The sequence below is a fragment of the Amblyomma americanum genome, chromosome 7 (assembly GCF_052857255.1).
Source record: "Amblyomma americanum isolate KBUSLIRL-KWMA chromosome 7, ASM5285725v1, whole genome shotgun sequence".
Taxonomy (NCBI): domain Eukaryota; kingdom Metazoa; phylum Arthropoda; class Arachnida; order Ixodida; family Ixodidae; genus Amblyomma; species Amblyomma americanum.
The window spans coordinates 168,749,442-168,771,790 of NC_135503.1; positions in this window are offsets into that span (position 1 = coordinate 168,749,442).

Genomic DNA, 22,349 nt, shown 5'->3' on the forward strand with positions numbered 1-22,349 from the left:
CTTGCTAGCGTTTTTATGCTCGTACTGCCTGTCCTTCGACCCCATTTGAGTGCAGAGTTCACTGTCTCTGTATCTGATTTAGCGTGTATGGTAAATTGTCTGCAGTCTGCTGTCCCTGGTATCGACGGAGCAACTGTTTGGCATGCTGAAGTTACTAATTTAAGACTTTGCACCGGACCTCTGGCAGATTTTCAATTCGTCTTTGGAAAAAGCCTGGATTCCACAAAATTGGAAAACAGCGAAAATAATTTTATTGCTAAAAGACCAGAAAAAGGGCTTTGATCTCAACAATACTAGGTCAATTGCTCTCACATTAAATTCGGTTAAATTTTGTAGAACGGGTAGTCTTCAGCCGCCTCACAAGTCATGTTCTCTCTATTCAAGGCCTCAGTGAGGCTCAGATTGATTTCCACAGTGGTTGTTCAATTTGGACCGCGCACATAAGACTTCGAGAGCCGTATTAGGGTGAGGCATCTGCTCTGGTTACTTTAGATATAGCTAAGGCTTATGACAGCGCTGAACGCAGCATTCTGCTTCAAAAGCTAGCTGGTGTACAACCTCATTGGTACCTCTTCGCTTGGATAAGGAAGTTCTTAAGGAACAGATCATTGTTTTGCACTGAGGGTACGTTGAATTCTAACACATACGCCCGGTCTAGAGGTGTCCCACAAGGCTCCGTTCTTTCGCCGTTGTTGATTAACATACTAATGCGTCATATCTCTATTCACCCGGTCGTCAATGTTTGTGTGTACGCGGACGATATTGCTTTTTTCGCGTCTGCCAAAAATATTCATATCCTGTATTAATTGTTGCAGGAGTATTTAAGTGCTCTAGAAATTTGGCTCCACAGCTTGATGTTCACTTTAAATGTCAACAAGTGTGCCGACCTTGTTTTTCCACAATCATTCTATCTTTACATTTCTTTGCCGTATCAATCTATCCTAAAAACGCAAGTTGATTTGGTTAAATACTTGGGTATACTATATGATCCGGCGTTAGACTGGTGGCCCCATATTCGAACCATTGTGCTTAAAGGTCAGCGTGCCCTTGGCCGGTTTGTTAGGATCAGCAACAAAAAAATTTGGTATGCGTCGCGACACTTTGCTCTTTCTTTATAAGGCCTATGTGCGGCCAGTACATGAATTCAGCTCTGTTCTCTGAAAACTTTCGAAAGCGCTGAGACAGGGGACACAAACAGAAATACACGAAGGACGGCGCTTGTCCTTCGTGTCTTTCTCTTTGTGTCCCCTCTCGCAGCGCTTTGGAAAGTTTTCAAAGATGTATCAACTAGCTCCATTGTCCGTGTTAGTACAATTTAGCTCTGTTCTCTTTTCTGGGTCCCCACGGCGCAAGCTTCGACCCCTTTGTGATATGGAGTGACGCGCTCTGCGCCTTTGCTTAGGTCTGCCTAAATCAGTGGCGAATGCTGTGCTGTACTTGGAGGCGCGGATACCTGATCTAAATTGGCGGAGTCAGCTTCGTACTGTGCGGAAGTTTTTAAGGTTCTTGGAGCCTGTTCCTGGATTGGCTAACCCCATATTTACAACGAACCCCTCTCTATTCTTTTGTGCTTTTTGGCCTAGGTAAAAGCTTCCTCAGGTTGTGTTCACTAATTACCCGCTGTGAAAAATATCTGTTTCAGTAAATTCGATAGTACCAGTTATGCACTGCTGCGCTGATACTGTAGTCTGCTTTGATGACACTCTCCCAGGGAACGCAAAAGATCTGCCTCCCCGTGTAATAAATGGGCTTATTGAGGAGCATCTGCTTAATCTTCCTAACCATTTTGCCGTTGTTACAGACACCTCCCAGCAAAATGAGAAGGCAGTCATTGGCATTTACTCAGTGGCTCTCGACTTGAGCTATTTATTTCGGACCCCTGTCTATACTCCTATTTTTGTCGCCGAGTTTCTGGCCATTGAGTTTGCCTTAAAGGGACACTGAGGAGAACCCTATAAAAATTTTTTTGTTAGCAATATCTGATAGTTCGGCATTTCATGGCTTTGTTGACGCTTGTCCGAGAGCGAAACAGGCATTTATTTCAAAGAAATTTGGATTCAAAGTTGAACAATTTTTTCCCGCTGCTCCGATTCAAACTCGAAAACTCTTATGACGACACGGAGAATTCTTATGACGACACAGAGCGGAGTGACGTGCAGCGTGACGTAAACGGAGACTCCGTGATTTCTGGCCGCTAGCGGTGCGGTCTAGGAGCTGCCGAAATGAAAGCTACCGCCGCCGCACGTTGAAGGCATCTATCGGTGGTCACCACCGTCGCTGCGTTTACGTTTGCACCGGCGTCTTGCCAGCGTTACGATGGATCCCGTTCCCGAACCCGACGACATAGCTCTCGCAAAAACTCTGGTCTGCATTTGAGCGACCTCAGCCCCACAGAGCGTGCGATGCTTTTCAGGGAGCACGGTTAGGTTAGGCGCCGGCGGGCCGTTTCGCCCTTCCTCAGTGAGCTGCCGTTGCAAACTAAATATCATAACCCCAGTGCAGGGAGTCGCAAGGGGCCAGGACAAGGTCGGCGCCTTACGCCCATCGGAGGCTGGCCGGGGATTTGGGGCCAACGGATTATGATTCCTTGAACGGCGCGGTTGCACGGCGCAGCAGGCGGCGTCGAGGTCTCCCATGGTTACAAGGGCCAAGTTATTTATTTACTTTTTTGCCAGAAAAAAACAAACGGGTGCTCGAGGGCGGTCGCGTTTAAAGTCGGCGGCTTGAAACCAAAGCCGGCGCACGACGCTTCAACGGCTTCCGCTAGATCCAACGGGTCCACTGGATCTGGCTCTCTCGCCAACTTGCATGTACCTTCAGATGTGTACTGTGAATGGATTAAAATAGCCGAGCTCGAAAAGAAGAGCTCCGCCCAACTGCCGCAGCTATTGAATATAACGCGCACCTCGCCGCGGAGGCAAATCAGTCTGGCCGGGCAGGCGGCGGCTGGCGCACTCGGCGCGAAATAGATACATGCTCCAATCTCCCCGCCAGTGCGGTCAGAGTGCGCCGAAGCCGCCGAACGCGTCGGCGGTCAAGCGCAGTTGGAGTATAGAGGGTCTCGCTTTAACGCGCCTTAACAGAGCCTGCGCTTAACAGCTAACCAACGTATTCAGTGGCGGTATCCATGGGAGCCACTGAAGCCCCCCGCCCACTGAATGAATAAAAGAAAAGAAGTCCGGTGCAGAGGTTCGGAATCGAGCCAGGGCCTTCGGCGTTTGAGGCGGAAACGCTACCGCTCCGCCACGGCGGCTCAAGTTACAGCCGTCAATAAAGTCGCATCTAGTGAATGCACTCTTCTGATGCAGAAATCGCCGCGCTTTCGCTAGGTATATCCTGGCCTGACAGAGCTAGGAATTCAGCAATTTTTCTGAACTGCGTTGTTGCTTGTCTCCCGTCCCTAATAAACGATTTCCGTTAAGTAGTTTGAAGTTGACTGGCACAGCCGGGAATGTTTCGCCGGGCAAGCGTGAGAATACACAAGTGCTGCGTTGTACGATCACCGACCATCGTGCCATCATAGCTTTTCATCGACCGTGGCGATCATCTGACAAGCCTTAACAGGCTCCTTGAAAGGTTAACTAGCACTTGAAGCGGCACTTAGAGTTCCTCTGCTGTTCGGCGCTTGTAAATCGAAGCGCGTCAAAAACAAAACCACGGGACACGCAAAGCTCATAGACGCGAAGTGCCATAAAAAATCGAAACTCTCCTGGCCGCCTGTGGCGCCGCCAAGCATCCATTTTCTTTGCTTCGAACATTCAGGTTGTCTTTTGCCTGCCTTCTTTGTGTGACAAAAGTGCACTATTGGTTTTAAAACAAAACTTACTTCAATATTGATCTGCGGGACCTACCTTTGCTATAGCCTCAGAGATTCGACACTCGAAATAGGATGGAAAATTCCTCCAAGGTGGCGTCTCTTGTCCTATGGCGTCACCACGCTTTTACTTGCGAGATTGGCCTGTGGTGGCGATACCTGTATTTTGGTTCTTGCTATTTTCTACCTTACAAGAGCTTTGTTTTCAGTAAGAGCGGCGTTTTTGTGATCAGGAGCTGGTATTTTATCGATACAAGCCACCTTCAATTTCTCCTCAGAGTCCCTTTAATAAGGATTCTGTGCAGTATCTCTCAAGTTATTATACTTTCAGACAGCCTTTCCGTCTTGACAGCGCTCGAAAAATTGAGGGATACTCCTAAGCCGATCTCTTCGATTTTTTTCCACCACATATTACAGAAGTACGTTTTCACTGGGTCCCTGGCACTGTGGCATTGCTTCTAATGAGAGGGCTGATTTTTTGCAAAGTCTGCCCTTGGGGGACCGACTGTCTCGTTCGTCCCTAATACTGTCTTCTTGATTGCAGCACGCTTCCAACGGTTCCAGCGCCTCCATTACCTGAGCCATGAGCTCCTCCTTGTTGTGGCGAATTTTCAACACCTGGCATTTCCTTGGAGTGCGCTGATGTGCAGTTCAAGGAAATGTGAGGTGTCCATAACACTCCTGCGCTGCTGAATTCCGAGACTAAATATTATTTATGTCGATCAGGGTTATCGCTCACAAACCTTTGCGAGTATTGTGGCGAAATTGAATTAATAGATCACTTTTTGCACTTTTGCCGGTGGTTCGCTTCTCTCTGTAGAACATACTTCGAGATCCCCCTCGCTCGACTTGGGCTTCCGCTTTCAATTCCGATCCTCCTCTCCTTTGGGGAAAGTGCCAAGGGATATGTCTTGAAAGTGTGCGATTTTATTCACGGATATATATTTGCGTCAGGTAGGTTTTTATGCTACAAAGTGAATGCACAGCTTTTTCATTTGTTTTTCATCACCTTGTTTAAACCAAATTCGAGTCCACAAAATTATCCAATTACTCCACTCCTTACCCTTGTGTGCGTTAGTACCAGCAATGCACCCTGCCAGTCGCCAGCCATGGGTACGTGCCATTCAGCCTGCGGACATCGTCATCATCAGCACCGCTTCATTTTAGAATCTTAGAAAGCTCTACACAGCGCTAGGTGTGTTTCCCTGCGCATCAGCGCCACTTAAAAAACGAATTATCAGCGCGTCCTTTTCAGACTTAGTGGACGGGCACAGAAACATCGGCCCAGTCTAAATAATGCCCTCAGAGGAGAATACAAACCAACATAGTAGCTTACACGATCAGAAACAGGTCGTTTTATCAGCTTGCTTCTTTACTAAAAAGGCTGTAAAAAGACGAGCACGAGGAGAGCGTTGCTAACGCTTTTAAAAGAAAAGTTTATTGTGAAGCCAAAGCAACAGAGAAGTACGCTTAAAATTTTTTTTCAAGGTGTGGCACACACTTCCTTAAGGGGTACAAAAGAATCTTGCTTGCAAACGGCTCGCCCATTCGCGCTAAAGTTCCGCTCCAGAAGGAAAGAATTGCTGGTCATGTAGTTTGATGAATGATGTGCATCAATTACCTGTATATCCGCGTGGCTGAATAATATGGGTCTCCCTCGCTTTGGTCATTCTGCTCTGTTCTACTCCATTTCCCAAAATGATATTTTAACGACAATGAAGTAAAGTATAGAAACTAAAGAAACAGTAGGTTTTCAGAATTATGTGGGAATTTTTCTGGACGTTCTGTTTATCGTCTTTAGAGCATTATCTTTCCAGTATTTTCGTAAACTTAGTGAGGGAGAAGTTTGTTCAGCGCAACTTCGTATGCATAGGCGCGTGTGGCGCCCCGTTGCTTAGTTAACTGTTTTTAGCTGGTTTGGACCAACAGATTAATGCGCGCCTCAATGTGTACAAGGTTTTAAAATTTTTAAACATGTAAATCATTTTCTTGTAGTCGTAGAAGCTGCAGAAGATAGAAATGAGGATATACTCCCGCATAATTTAGAACTTTTTAGGTCCTCCGCCCATGTCCTGATTTTCACTCACTAAAGCGATATTAATGGTAACCTACAGTTCTTAGATGTTCATTCGTTTATTCGATGAGTCACACTTTTGATACAGTACCACAATGAACACAGCGCAATCTTCACGAAGGCCGCAGAAAGGGAAAACGAGATGTGCCAGTAAAGGTAAAGAAAAGGAATTTTAAATTTTGTTTCGCCAATCGAAATTGGTGAAAAGAGACATTGCACAGACATGCCTTCCAGCTGCTCTGGAAGAGTCCTGCTCGCACAACATTAAAGAAGGTAAAGCAGGCTGCTCGTATGACAAAGGCAGGTTTTCTTTGGAAATGGTGGCATCAATCGCTGAGAGCCTGATAGAAAGGATGGAAGTGGGAAACGAGTGCAGACAACTGAACGACAAGCGCAATGAGCGTGCGAGATGCGTAGCACTGCCCTGCGTGTACTATCTCATGCACCGCACTAAAATGGTGTCCATGAAAGAAAACATCAGAGTTGTGCTTACTGCATTTAACAAAATAATCGATAACACTAATTATTATTTCTTCAACACTGTTCCCATTTCGAGTTACTGAATAATTCGCTCTCGTCCTACCATATGCTAGCAGCCCTGGTTAGCACATTTGGTCCACGAACTGCTCCAATCAAGAGTTGGCCCTTGTTCGAACTGCGGAAAGGACGAATTATTTTTCGATTACGCAGCTCCTGTGGAAACTGTGTACTTTCCTTTGCAGCTTTATGGCTGCGCTTGGGTGGATGCCAGTGTTTAATTACTCTATTACTGTTAAATATTTCCAAAAGATGAGGAAGACGAAGGTGAAGATGAGGATTGAGGCACCTGCCAAGCGCGAATGTTTTGTTCATAAAGCAAGATCTACGATACGGAGGACGAAGACGAAGACCTAGTGGGTGGATGCGTGTCTGCGTCTAGCTCTGTTTTCGCCTCTTTTCGCCTCTTTTCTCATCTGTTGTGTGGGTGGGACAGTGTCCTCCGTGAGAAAGAATGCCGAGGATGCCCCTGCAGAGGAATTCCCGGCAAGGTGGCGTCATTTTGAAGTTAAAAAACCCCACCGGAACCCCCAGACGGTAGCTAGGCCTATAGCTTGGCGCTGGCCAGTGAGGCCACGCTACGCGAATGCTTAGATTCGCCGTTGTCGACTACAGGTACACGGGCGTCCGCTCTGTTGCAACCTGTCGCAACCTCCGGGTCTCGAGCCTGCTCCGTCTTCCGATGCAAGGACATCGGCCTGTGCCATGGACTGATCCACCATCTCCGTGCCTGTGGCACTCCCTCAAGAAACTGTGCCCATCGCACCGGTTCAGTATTCCCATCAAAGGTCTACACCGGTATCTCAGCCCCTGCCATCTCCCCAGATGCCTCCCGTGGGTGAAACCTCGCTTCCACCCGCTGCCAACTCGTTCCGCGTCAGCACCAAGCCTACAATGTGTTTTTACACAACTGCCATCCTTGCCTGTATGTTGAAGCCATTAATAATTGACAACGTTCTCGGCTCTTCGAACTAGTGCGGATTTGACGTCCATCGCCCATCGAACACCATCACGGTGTAACGCCATCAGCAATAGCGGAGAGTCCTAAAGAAGGCAATGGGCACATGGAGCAGTTCCTGACAGAAGAGACAGCTTAAGCGGAGTCAATTGAGCGGGGTCAACTGTCAATTTAGCACGGCCGACAGCGGCGGGCATTCCGTTCGACGACCGCCGAGCACACTTGTTGCTGGGCCACCGCTCACTGATTCGGCCCATTGTGGGCGCAAGTCAGGCCAAATAAAGAGTTTTGTTAAGACAGTATTTTCGCAGCCTTTCTACTCCTCGGACTGCAGTCACCTTGTGACATCTGGTGGAGGTGCTGGGTAGCCTTCCGTGTACCGGACACCCCCTTCAAGTCGTGACGCTAGCCCACTCTGCTTTGCACCCGTGGGCGAGCCAGCAGCTCATCGAACCAGCCGACGTCTCTAGGGAGAGGAGCTTGAGTTCGGGACCCTGCCGGACCCCACTGGACAGCGAAAAGACGCAGCTACGAGCACTGCAACCTCACTAAAGATGATTACACCAATCATACTGCAACAGCCGCGGGTGCCGCCAACTTTCAATGGATACCTAGGTGAAAACCCCGGAGAATGGTTAGACCAATTTGAGCGCGTGGCATAATTGAACAAGTGGGATTATGCGGCAATAAATGGACACTTATATTTATCACTGGAGGGCTCAGCTGGTACGTGGTACTAAAACCACGAGTCGTCCCTAACGACAAAGGAGCTATTCAAGAAAGACATTTTGAATGTTTTAATCAGTGTCGTGAGAAAAGAAAGAGCAGAACGACTCCTCGAATCCAGGATCCAGCTTGCGAATGAGCCCGCCCGCGGTGAAGTCGAAAAGTGGAAGCGCCTGTTTTGCCGCGCCGGCACCGAGATGACCAAGGAAAAGTAAGTTCAGTTTTTAATGCGCGGCATAAAAGAACAATTTATTGGCAGCCTCGTCCGCCAGTCGTCAAAAACAGTCGACGAATTCATGCAAGAAGTGTCCACGATCGCGAAGACCCTCGACATCCGGGCGCGGCAGTACAAACGCCCTTCATCTGTTTGTGCAATCTGTCCGGACACGACAACCACCACAAGCGACCGCTTGCGGGAAGTTATCCACGATATTGTTCACAAGGAGCTATACTGCTGCATCCTCCGCACAGCCGCAAGCAGCGACTCTCATGGATGTGGTGTGGGGTGAAGTGCAACCGGCACTTGGCACCCCGGCGGCCACAGAACACCAGGCCATGACCTACGCCGCTGCAGTACGCACTCCGCATCACCAACGACACCCCCTACAACGTCCACGGCCTCCCTGAGACGGCACACTTGTTCCAGAACGCCTCCTCCTTGCCCATGCCCGCCCAGCCTACGAGCGAAGCTCAGGCCCCCGGAAATGCGACGCCTGCTAGATTTCCGACAACATACCGTTCTGCTTCAATTGCAGAAACGCGGGCCATTTTCTTCGTCACTGGCCGTACCGACTTATCGGTTTTCGTGGACATGGCGTTGACGCACCACGACCGCGCTTCGGCTAACGTCCGCAAGGAATCGACGAGTACCTGCGTCGAGAGGAGTACTCGCCGAACCGCGTTTCGCGCTCACCATCGCCGTCCACCTCGCACTTTCCGTCAGCACGCAGCACCTACCTCGCCGCTGTACGAGGAATGTCTCCCACCCCACGTAGGGGAAATTAATGACAGCAACCTCTGGAGGTGAGGTTGCTCCAGAGCGAAACACCGAAGATCCTCCAACTACCATACCGCACGAAGACGCCGCCCCCGACAAGCCGACACTGTATACAATGACAACCTCGACCACGACGCGAACCGCCTTAGAAACGACGCCGCTACCAAGAACAGCTTTTACGACGCGTTCTGCCGCCGATTTCTATACGGCACGAAGCCGTGACCAGAAGCCTACGACGATGTGCAACGCAAGAGCCAGGACATCCAACTCAGAAGTAGTTATCGACGGTCGGAAAGTTACCGCTCTGGTCGACACAGGTGCTGATTACTCGGTGATGAATGGAACATTCGCTGCACAGCTGAGGAAAGTCACAGCAGCTTGAGATCGCCCAAAAATTCTCACCGCAGAGGGACACTTCATTAACCATCAGTACGATGCCCAACGGTAGTGACTATCAAAGTGCATACCTATCCCGCGACCTTCGTTGTGCCACAGCAATGTTTCCACGAAGAGATCTTGCGAATGGGTTTCCTTAATGAGCATCAGGCGATCATCGACCTGCGATCCAAGCTGATCACGCTTTCGACGGACGAGGCCATCCCTTCGATGAGAGCTCTGGAAAATTACGTTGCCCTGAGTGTCCTGGAAGAAGTGAGAGTCCCTCCACATTCAAGCATCATCATGGCCGTAGGCGCCACGAAAGCCTTTAACGCTGAAGCCATCATCGAAAGGAACATGCAGTTGCTTCAAGACCAAGGAATCAGCATCGCAACAGACATCGCACATTTCCGCAATGGCTAGGCCGAAGTACTGCTGACTGACTTGAGCGAAGAATACCGGCTCTCTAAGAGAGGAACGACGATTGCTTTCTTAAACGATATATCCGACTTACGAGATTCCTTCACCCTCTCCGACCCATCCGCAGAAGATTCGCCTGACCAAGAGAACACGCCCACTTTCGACATCAACCCGACCCTGCCCCGGAACAGACAAGACCAGATCTGCAATCTGCTTCGAAGCTACGGCGAGTGTTTTTCTTCATCGCCGATGGTCCGACAATCGCCGATTGCCAAGCATCGCATTACAACTGACCGGCACGCCCGACATTTCCGTCAAAGCCCTTACCCTGTGTCGCCGCGAGAATGACAAGCCATCTGGGTTTAAGTGGAAGAAATGCCTTGCGACGACGTCATCCAGCCATCAAACAGCCTATGGGCGGCACAGGTTGTTCTAGTGAGAAATAAAGACGGCGCACTTCGATTCTGCGTTGTTTACCGCCGCTTGAACAACATAACAAACAAGGACGTCTACCCCCTCCCCCGCCTCGACGACGCACTGGACCGGCTCTGCAACGCCAAGTATTTCTCATCGATGGACCTCAAGAGCGGCTACTGGCAAACAGAGGTCGATGAAAGAGGTCGCGGAAAGACAGGATTCATCACTCCGGATGGGTTCGTTGAGTTAAGGTGACGCCATTTGGTCTCTGTTCCGCACCAGCGACGTTTCAGCGAGTAATGGATACAGTTCTGACAGCCCTGAAGTGGCATATTTGCCTGGTGTATTTAGATGACGTCGTTGCCTTCACCTCATACTTTGAAGAGCACTTCAAAACACTTCGAACAGTACTAAACGCCATCAAGTCGTCGGGTGTAACCTTGAAAGCACAGAAATGCCACTTTGTCTATGAAGAGCTGCTGTTTCTAGGCCACATCGTTAGCAATGAGGGAGTACGCCCAGATCCACAGAAAACAGCTGCAGTTGAACAGTGTCTACTACCGGGCGATAAGAAAGCAGTGCGCAGATTCCTCAGACTGTGCGCACATTACAGACGATTTGTGAAAAACTTTTCGCGCATCGCCGCGCCTCTGACGCAACTAACGAAGGCAGACGTGCCATTTAACTAGGAAACGCCGCAAGCAAAGCCTTGAAAGAATTTCAGCGTCGTTTACAGTCCCCACCGATCCTCGCGCATTTTGATGAAAACGCCGATACTGAAATTCATGCCGACGCAAGCATCGTGGGAATAGGCGCCGTCCACGTTCAAAAAAGCGACGGGCTGGAGAAAATTATTAGTTACACTAGCCCTTCCCTTTCCAAGGCCGAGGCTAACTATTCGATAACTGAGAAGGAGTGCCTTGCCATCAACTGGGCTATGTCGAAATTACGCCCCTACCTGGATGGATAACCGTTCAAGGTGGTCTGCGATCACCACGCTCTGTGCTGGCTTGCAATTAGAAGGACCCATCTGGCCGCCTCGCTGCATGGAGTCTGCGCCTCCAGGAGTGTGACGTCACCGTCGTTTAGAAGTCCGGACGCAAGCACTCTCACGCAAATTGCCTCTCACGAGCCCCTGTACATGCACCGCCACCGGACGACGATGAGGATGCCTTCCTGGGACCCATCAGGTCCAGCTCTTTTCCACAGCAGAAACTCTCGGACCCAGACCTAAAACGCCTCATCGAGTACTTGGTAGGCAAGGTTTCTTCACACCTATCTCATTCAAGCGAGCACTCTCTCTTGCTTTTGTGTACGGAATGATGTCCTCGTGGAGAAGAATTTCGCACCGAGCAAAACAGCCTACCTCCTTGTTGTACCTGCTTGTATCCGCGACGAATTTAATCAGGCTTCACACAACGAGCCGAGAGCTGGACATCTCGGGTTTTCTCGCATTCTCCACCGCATTGAAGAAGAGCATTACTGGCCCCGGCTTTCTGCCGATGTCGCACAATATGTGAAACCCTGCCGAGATTGTCAGCGACGAAAGACCCCTCCCACCCGACCAGGAGGATTTCTGAACCCTGTTGAACAACAATCAAGGTGTTTTCAGCAGATCGGCATGAATTTGCTTGGCCCTTTCCTAAGTCAATGTCTGGAAATAAGTGGATCATCATAGCGACCGACTACATGACCCGCTACGCCGAGGCAAAAGCCCTACCGAAAAGAACAGGTGCAGAAGTCGACAAATGTTTCGTGGAGTGCATTCTTCGGCGACACGGCGATCCAGATGTCCTCCTCACGTACACAGGAACAGCATTCACGGCAGAACTTACGCAAGCAATCCTGCGTTACATCCAAACCAGCCACCGGAGGACAACTGCATACCATCCGCAGACCAACGGACTGACTGAGCGCCTGAACAAAACCATCGCCGGTATGCTCGCCGTGTATGTCGATGCCGAACACAAAACGTGGGATGTCATCTTGCCTTACGCCGTCTTCGCCTACAGCATCGCAGTGCAGGAGACCACCCAGATGACGCCCTTTAGGGTCGTCCATGGCAGGGAGGCAACGACCACGCTCGACGCCATGCTGCCCAACGTTACCGAAGAAGAGAACGTCGACGTTGCCGCCTACCTTCAACGCGCAGAAGCAGCTCTAAGGCTTGCCCGATTATGGATCAAAGATCAGCAGCGGTCCGACGCCAGACGCTACAACCTAAGAATGCGGAACGCGGAATACCACCAGGGTACCAAGTCTCGGTTTGGACGCCCATTCGCCGCCGTGGATTGAGTGCAAAGCTTTTGCGCCGCTATTTCAGCGCGTACAAGGTTCTTCGTCTGCTAGGTGAACTGGATTATGAAGTCATCCCTGACGCAACGAATGCATCCCAGCGACGCCGCGTTCGACCAGAAGTTGTCCATGTAGTCCGTCTGAAGCCGTATTATGCGCGCTAAAGGACCCTGTTTCCGCACTCTGTGTTTATTTCAGCACGATCCGTTTTAGTTGTTGCTCGTCGCCTTATTGAAGCGAAAAGCTTCACTACGCGGTTCAGAGCCGAGCTTCGCGTGAGCCGAACTGGTGAGTTACGCGCATGCCCGAAACCGAGTGACGTCAAGTGCAGCGCATGTGGTCACTCCTCGCGCTGCCGCAGCCGTCAGCGCCGCCGACTCCGTCGCCTGACCTTTCGGCGCAGCCGCGCGCTACTGCACATGGATGTCACGTGCATGCGCAAGGAGGCTATATAATGCGCTTGCCAGAGAATAGGCGTGCGCACTCGACATGGAAGAGAAGGAGAGTGCGGCAGCTGCAGCAAAGCTGAGAAAATAATTTCGTCCGATCCAGAAGTAGTCGCTTGGGAGTTGGCTGCACAACAGCGGAAAAATGATAAAGCCAAAGCTAAACTTGCAGCCCAAACGCCTGAACAAAGTGAAATACGCCTTGCTAAACGAAGTCGGAAAGAAGCCGAAAAGCGTGTCTTGGCCACATCGGCTAAAGAAGTTATATACTGTCGCTTTTTTTCTAACTCGTAAACATATGCCATAGAGTAACCAAGTCTACGCCTATGGATAAACAATGTATACAATACCAGCTAAGCTACGGAGCATAACCATGACGTCAAACGAAATATAACTGAAGCTTTTCGCTTGTTTATCCAGGCTTAACCAGAGCTAAACCACTGTCTAATTCTTTGTTTTAATGCATCAGGTCGATGTTATTTTTGTTAAGGGAGTAATGCCGCGAATCTTTCCATTGTTTATTCATCCTTCAAAGCTGCTGGCACGCCGCTTTATCGCTTTGTTTGATACGTATGACGCGACCAGAATTATCTAGATTAATCTCATCCAGGCAGAGCTGATTATTTGTTGTTTCAGACTGTTCTAGTAACTTTGCACGCTTTATCGCGAATGTTGGCTGTCAGTTTTAAATTGAGCATGGCCGACAGCGTCTCGAATTCTGTTCGACGATCGCCGCGCACGCTTTTTCTACGCCACCGCTGACTGATTAGGTTCATTGTGGGCGCAAGTAAGGCCAAATAAAAAGTTTTGTTTAGACACCATTTTCGCAGCCTTTCTTCTCTCCGGACTGATGTAACCTCGTGACAATATACTACGCCATGATCTGCAAATAGTGGCAATGTAGAGCACAGGTTGTTACTGATGTCATTTGCAGAAATATTAACAAGATCGGCCGGAGTACAGAATACTGTGGTACTCCAAATTACACGAGGGCAAGTGGAGATCAACTGTTATTGACGAATACTGATTATTTAAGATTTGATAGAAGATTATGTATCCATGTAACAACTTTCGTATTGATGTTCAAATATGTAAGCTTCCTAATCAGGCCCAGATGTGGAACCTTATGAAAGGCGTTCGTGAAACCTGTATATTTCGCGTCTATTTGGGACAAAGAGTGAACGGCATGATGAATATCACTGATTAACTCAAAAATGTGCATTTCATAAGATACACGACGCAAAAAGCTATGCTGGTTGACTAGAAAAAGTCTTGTTTGTCGTGGTGATTCATGACAGCTGACGAAATAATGTGTTGCAGTAATTTACGACATATGTTAGTTAATGATATAATTCCATAGTTGGTTGGATTATATTAGCTGCCGGACTTAAAAACAAAGATGACGCGAGCAACTTTCCAATCATTTGGCGATAGACTGTTGGAAGACAGCAGCAAGAATACAAGAAGTTCCAGGCACAGCTATTTTAAGCATATTAGGGCATATTTCGTCGCGGGCAGGTGCCGCGTTCGCCGGAAGACGATCAATGGCGGATGGTATATTTTCGAGAGTGTCAACTATATCATTGATGCAGGAATCTAACGTCGGAAATTGAAGGTTTGTTGGTATTGGAGTCTCATCAGTGAATACAGAGGAAAAAAAATTACACTGTATAGCGACCTCGTCCGAAGTAAGCATCCTCCCCTCACTTGTATTAAGATACTGATGCCTAGTTGGGTTAATAAATTTCTAAAATTTTCTTGTATTAATTTAGACCATACTTGAAATGTCTGCATTGTAAAATGTGTGTTTGGCTGCTTCAATTTTGGAGTTACACAACTGCGCATGCTCGCGGTAATGATTCAAGTCTTCCGCGGAGCCCGTCCGTATGGCTTTCGAATGAAATCGTTTCTCTTTGCTTATACTGCGCTTTGTGCGCGTTGTGAACCGCAGACATTGCGTCGACTGAGTGATAGCGATTCTAGGTATATACTTTTTCCTTAAGCGAAATCAGTTTGTTGCGAAGAAGTGTCGTTTTCACTTGCATCGTGAGGAGTGAATGAATGCATGAGCTCAGCAGAAAAGGATGTCAGGTCTCTGATCATCATGTCAGTGTTCACTTTTGAGTAATCGAATATAAGTTTCTTCTTGTTTGCTGCTATTCTCCTAGGCACTGTAAATTCACAGTGCAGAATGCTTTGATCGCTAATACCGTCTAATACATTGACTGACGTATTGTCTTGTTCTGTGGTATGTAGAAAATCTAAGAGCGAATCACGGCGTGTAGGAACATAAACAATTTGATGCATTTAAAAAAGTGACAAGATGACAAGAAAATTGTGACTTTCAAGTTTTCTTGTACCGCCCAGGGGCCTCCCGTCACGCAAGTCGATGTTTGGATAATTAAAATCACTGGCCAGGAATATTGGCAACAGTGAAAATTTATTTTGTACAAAATGTAACTAATCATATATATTTTCAATAAATTCTTCAAGTGAATCAGGCGGGCGATAGCAAACCCCGCCGGCCCAAGTTACAAAAGGCGACTGAGGTAGTGCTATCCACAAAATCGCGAGGCGAGAATCTGTAGGGATCACACGTGCTTGCAAGTTTTTGTTTCACAGCGATTAACACTCCACCTCCACGTGACGTGACTCGGTCTTTTCGGAATATCGAGAAGTGGCCTGACAAAGAAGCTCAAAATCCGCAATGTCAGGGGATAACCATGTTTCCGTGCCGAGCACAAGGTCTGCTGAACAGGATTCCACATAAGAAGAAAAGTGCATTGCCTTTGAAACAAACTACGAAAGATTGATACTGAAATTGACGAAGAACATTTTTGGTTACCTCGCTCATAGCGTTGTGAAAACAATACATCTTATTGTTCAGGAGGAGCTTATTGTACGGAATCTTGTGTTTTTCTTCTGGCTGGCAATTAGCACGAGAAGTCTCTAAACTTCCTCATTACTTGCATTCTGCCGAGTTCTCCTCAATCCACACACAGGGCGAATCAAGACCTTTTGGCTTAGACCCATTCTTTAGTAAGTCGCTTTTATCATTAAAGTCTAGAAATTAAAAAGTAATGGGGTGAACCTAGTCAGGATTTTGAAGCGAAAATATTCACTACGACAGCTTTTCGGGCCGTAAGCGGGGCCCTCAAGTGTGACCATGAATGTAGCTAGAGGCCAGTGGGCCACAAGTCTAACTAGAGGTAAAACCATGAGCATTACTGCTGGAAGTCAGGTTCGACAAATGTCGTCAGCTACAGCAGCGACAGCAGCGCCTGTGACCCTGTTACACCAGCAATCTCGACTTTGTATTTTGACCTTCTACCGTGTGTCACAAAATTCGGCGCATGTCCGAAAAAAACCGGCACTGCACTTTAGAAATCGCGCACGCGCGCGGTAAAAAAACAACAAAAACAGCGGAAAAGGATCCCCGGAGAGCGCGTCATTTTGAGTTTGCTGCTGCCCTTTCCACTCAGCTCGCCGGCGCGGCGCCGAAGTAGACATAGTCACGTGCCGTCGATTTGTCTAGAATATCTGAGTAGTTTCTACTCATCGTAGACAGAGAGGGCGTGACTTTGACCGCGCTAAAATAATACCCTCTCCCCTTCGCTCTCGCGCCGGCGTCTTCGCATGCGAGGACACAGAAATTTCTCGAAGGCTGTCTCCGCGCACGACCAATGGGGTCGCGCGCCCGGCGCGAGGAGGAGCTTGTGCAGTTAGAACTGCGTGAATGTGCGCGCCGGCCTTGGCGCGAAGAACAGACGCAGACTGCGCCTATAAATGAGGGGCTTCAACCGCTGTCAGTTAGCCCGAGCCGCCGTTTAAGCTTCCGCGAGAAGCGCGCCCTCTAGACTCCCGGAAGAACACCACTCGCCCAGCCACGGACCAGCGAGGCAACGCGCGCCAGTCTGCGGATCGGCCCCGTCGTTCTCCTCTGGTCGTCGGACTGTCGCAGTGCACGGTGAACAAATTGTGTTTTATTTGTTTGTCTCTCTCTGCGTTAGTGCACTTGATGTGCAAAGGTTCTGTTAAATTGTAAACTTTCTCGATTGGTACTTTGCACGAGTTGCATTGCTTTTGTAAATCACTGCGTATGTGCTCGTACGAGTGATTGTGAAATCCTCTGTATCGTCTCTTTGCTGTATAAACTTTGTTTGGTTTTGTGAACCTTTGGCTCCGACCCATTCTCTGGCTTGCGACCGGCGAAAGCTATACGCCAAACGGCCAACAACCTTGTCACTTGGTAGCTAGTCTCCGGCTGAGCTTGCCACGCGGAGTCGAGGTCTTCTCCTTTGTGACCGAAACCGCTTCCCCCACACGCTCTAAGGGTGTTTGGGAGCGCATGCAAAAGTGCGCGAAGTGGTGATATATTCTGGCGTCCACGACAGGACGCTTGGTGTTGTGTAAGCACAAAGAACGGAGAGAGTCCGAAGGAGTTTACGAAGAGGTCGTAAACGAGTGTCTTGCCGCAGAGCGATAATGTGAAGAGCCGCGCTGAAGCGGTTATTGAGGTTCACCGTGTAGAGGTAGTCTTTGTCTTGAGAAGTTCAGTATACGAAAATGAGCTTGAAGGAACTAGTTGAGATTGGCACCCAGATGGGGGGATGTCCGGGGCAGAACTATGGAAATGGGTGAACCAGGAGAGAGGGAAGGCTGGAAAAGAAAGGCAGAAGGCTCGAGAAGAAGCCGGAAAGGAGAGAAAGAGGGTTGAAAAGGCGAGACAGAAGGCTCAAGATAAAGCCGAAAAGGAGAGAGAGAAGGTTTAAAAAGAGAGAAAGAAGGCTCGATAAGAAGCAGAAAAGGAGAGAGAGGGTTGAAGAGGAGAGACAGAAGGCTTGAGAAGAAGCTGAGAAAGAACGAGAGAGAGAATTCGAACGCGAAAAAGAACTGCTTGCCATGAAGCTCAAGCTCAAACGTGCTGCTAACCACTCAGCGGAAATCCATAGCACAAGAGGAGAAGGCAGCGGCCTGCGGATAGATGCCAGCAGGTTACTTCCCAGGTTTGATGAAAAAAGGGACGATGTTGACGCGTTCTTTAGGCGATTCGAAAGGATCGCGGGAAGTCACAATTGGGCAGACGGTGAGTGTGCTACAGTTCTTAGCACATGTCTCAACGAGGAAGCTAGAGTCTAAACGTATTCGGGCGACTTTCTCCGGAAGTTGCTGCAAGCTAGAGCAAGGTAAGGGCCGCCTTGCTTAAGCGATTCCGCCTCACCACCGAGGGATTGCGAGATAAATTCAGAGCAGGGAAGCCCACAGATGGCGAAACGGCAACCAAGTATGCGGCAAGATTAAATCACAACTTTGATCGATGGATAGAACAATTGCAGAGGAATAGAGTGAACTTCGCGAGCTACTCACCAAGGAACAGCTCCTGAGAAGCTGTCACCCGAGCTTGTTGCTGTACGTGAAGGAAAGAGCCAAGACTCACTACGAAATGCTAAATCTTTCCGATAAAAGTTTTGAGGCTCAAGGAGGAACGAATCTGACCAAGATTATGAATACGAATTCGGAGAGCGCGGAGAAAACCGACAGCCGCGATTCCCGATTTTGCCCCAAGGCTCCACCAAAGTGCTACCTGTGCAACAAGTAAGGCCACTACGCGTCTAGTGCCACAACAGCGCTACGAACAGTAGCCCAACAGCTTGTTTTAAGTGTGGCCTGAAGGGGCACAGAGCCGCGGTTTGTCCGAACCGAAGAAAGCCAATGCCCCAGGTACCATGCGTACGGGCCTCCTCAGGTCGCCACCTGGAGAAAGAGGATGAAAATGGTTTTGTAGAACTGAAGAACGGCAAGAAGGTTCCAGTGGCGAACGCCATAGTGAACGTGCTACCGGAAGCCGAAATGAACAGAATGCCTGTCCTGGAAGGGAGGGTAAGAGAAAAAAACAAAGTTTTGCAAAACGCGGGTTCCAGCCTTGTAATCATGAAACGAATATTAGTGAGAGATAAGGATCTCACCGGAAAGAAGAGCTTTCTGCGGCTAGAGGACGACTCGTTTCAGCGCATGCCGGAAGCTGAAGTACATGTGCGGAATCTGTACTACAGCGGGGAACTAACTGCACTGATAATAAAGCGCTCCATATACGACCTCATATTTTGAAACATAAAGAGGGCAAAATTTCCATAGGACCCAGAATGTAGCCACGAGACAGAGAAATCCGAATCTTGCTCTTCGGAACGGCGCAGTGATCGCCAAGCGAAAGGAAAGTGGCGGAGGAAGCGCGTGCGTGCTAGCTCAATGAAAGGAGCAGTCAAGCAGAAAGCTAAAAACGAAGAACGAAAGAGTCATGCGGATGAACGCTCCGTGGAAGAGAAAACGTTTCCGCAGGAAGGTATGGGCAATGCAGTAGAAAGCTATGCGAAGCCGAAAGAAAGGCCAAATGGTCACAAGGAAGGAGCGAAACGCGAATGAAAGACAGCTCAAGTGGACAAAATGTCTGAAACTCCGGCTAACCTAAGCTTAGGGCAGGTTGTGGGAATGTTCAATGTGCTGTTGTGCACATTACTTCAGCTGCCTTTCGATCGCACAGAAAATTATTGGAACATCGGTCAATATTGTGAGCCTGTGTATTTCGACGCAAGTGCGCTGGAATCCATCGATTGTCTTGTTTGTGTGTGCATACCTTAGCGCACAATTCTTTTCCGAGTCGGAAAATTTATCTGGAGGTTTCAGGTTGGGCGAAACAGAAGCCCACTTTGACCGAGAAAAGAGACCCGCGAGTCGAAGAGACTCTTGTGGCGACAAAAGGCAACTTTGAAGGTCCTAACGCGCGCATTACGGAAGCGCAAATAAGAAATCTGTGTGGAAGTGTCGGCTAAAAGTATGCATCGTACTTGTGTGCTCCCTGTGTAATGTTATGCAAGTGTGTTGACGAGTTGCGGCATGGATTGAAGTGAATCTTGACAATTGTCAAGTGTAATCTACGTGGAGACATCATTGTATTGATGTGTACATGTTTGCATTCTCCATTCCGTTTGTGAGCGCAAGCATGTGCGCATGAATTTTGTGTTTTGTAAATATTGTTGCACAATATTATTAAAGGAAGGGCAGTGTCCGAAAATTCGGCGCATACTCAAAAAAACCGGCGCTGCGCGTAAGCAGCCGCGCCCGCGCGCGGTAAAATAAAACAAAAACAGCTGGGAAGGATCCCCGGAGAGCGCGTAACTGAGTGTTTTGCTGCCCGTTCCACTCAGCTCGCCGGCTCGGCGCCAAAGTAAACATAGCCACGCGCGGCGTCGATTTTCCTAGAATTTGTGAATAGTTTCTACTCATCGTAGACAGAGGTCATGACCGTGACCGCGCTAAAGTGATACCCTTTCCCCTTCGCTCTTGCGCCGGCGTTTTCGCATGCGAGAAGGACCCAGAAATTTCTCGAAGGCTGTCTCCGCGCTCGACCAATGGGGTCGCGCGCGCAGGGCGAGAAGGAGGAGCTTGCGCATTTGAAACTGCGTGTACGTGCGCGCCTGCCTTGGCGCGAAGAACAAACAGACGCGGACTGCGTCTATAAATGAGGGGCTGCAACCGCTGTCTGTTAGCCCGAGCCGCCGTTTAAGCTTCCGAGAAGTGCGCCCGCTCGACTCCCGGGAGAACACCACTCGCGCAGCCACGGACCAGCGTGGCAGCGTGCGCCGGTCTGCAGATCGGCCCCGTCACGCTCCTCAGGTCGTCGGACTGTCGCAGTGCTTGGGAACAATTTGTGTTTGTTTGTCTCTCATCGTTAGTCCACTTTATGTGCAAAGGTTGTTTAAATTGTAAGCTTTCTAGATTGTTAATTTGCATGAGTTGCATTGTTTTTTAAATCACAAATTGCTCGCGCGAGTGATTGTGAAATCATCTGTATCGTCTCTGCTGTAAAAAGTTTGGGTTTGTGAACTTTTGGCTCCGACCCATTCTCTGGCTTGCGACCGGCGAAAGCTGGGCGCCAAACGACCAACCCGCTTGTCACTTGGAAGCTGGTCTCCGGCTGACCTTGCCACGCTGAGTCGAGGGCATCTCCTTTGTGACCGAGACCGCTACCACCACACGCTCTAAAGGTATCTGGGAGCGCACGCAAAAGTGCGCGAAGTGGTGACACCGTGACCTTGGACCTTGACGTTCGACCTTGACCTTAGGTGAAGCGGGAAAGCGTCTGCCGGAATCGCGACCGTAGGTCATGAAAGTGGCTTCTGCATAAAGCGAAGGTGCACTTTGATGCGCTCAGCGGAACACTAGGTGTGATCGATGCGACGCCTGCCATGGAGAGCGGCAGATGTGCGCTCCGTTATCGCATTGCGGAGAGGGGCAAAGGAGGAATACCGGGTGTGCTGCCTACTCCCTGCGTGACGTCGCACACCCTGACCGAGCGAAGCGGGAAAGCATCTGCTGGAATGGCATGCTGAGGGCATCAAAGTGGGCTCTGCATAAAACGCCTGTGCACTTTGATGCGTTCAGCCTAACGCTAGATGTTCCTGGCCCGAAAGACGCGGGTTCGATCCCGGCCGCGGCGGTGGAATTTCGTGGAGACAAAATTCTAGAGGCCCGTGTACTGTGGGATGACAGTGCATGTAAAAGAACCCCAGGTGGTCGAAATTTCTGGAGCCCTTCACTACTGCGCCCCTCATTACCTGAGTCGCTTTGGGACGCTAAAGAGACTATGCAATAAAATAAAAGTCGCTTTCAAGGCTTAGAAATGATGCTAAGAAGCATTCCGACTAAGTATGAGTGTTTTAAAGTGAGCAATCAATTTATTATGAATTTTTAAAAAATCGTGTTTTTTAAAAATTCCCGAGCCGATTGGTATTCTCGTAGTGACCGATTTTAGAACTGAAATTGTGAAAATAGCCTCACTAGTTCCGGGACGTCGGCAAGCCACCACACGCTGTCATTCGCTGGAGCCACGGCAGCCACGATGTCGCGGGCACACTTCCGGTTGCAGTGAAGGTCGTCTGCTCGTGCCGCCGCGCGAGGCGCTCGGGCAAGCGCGAGCCAGGCCATTGCCTTCGCGCATATGGTTTCAATTTACCTCTGCCGCGGGAGTTCTGGAGGCACTCGCAGTGTCTTTTTCGTCCTCCCATGGTTAATATGTCTTGCTCTGGGTCCATTTCTCCTAAGGGCCTGTGACACTAGCATGTGCGACACGCTGCCAACACCGACCCGTTGAAGACTGGAGATTGGCCAACCCGGTCGGCGGAACTTGTCTACGGCAAATCGAGCTCTCGTACTAGCCGACTGCGACACCAGCGAGACCGACGACCAGATATTTTCGCAGTGTGACATGGTTTGGGACCGGCGACGGAAAC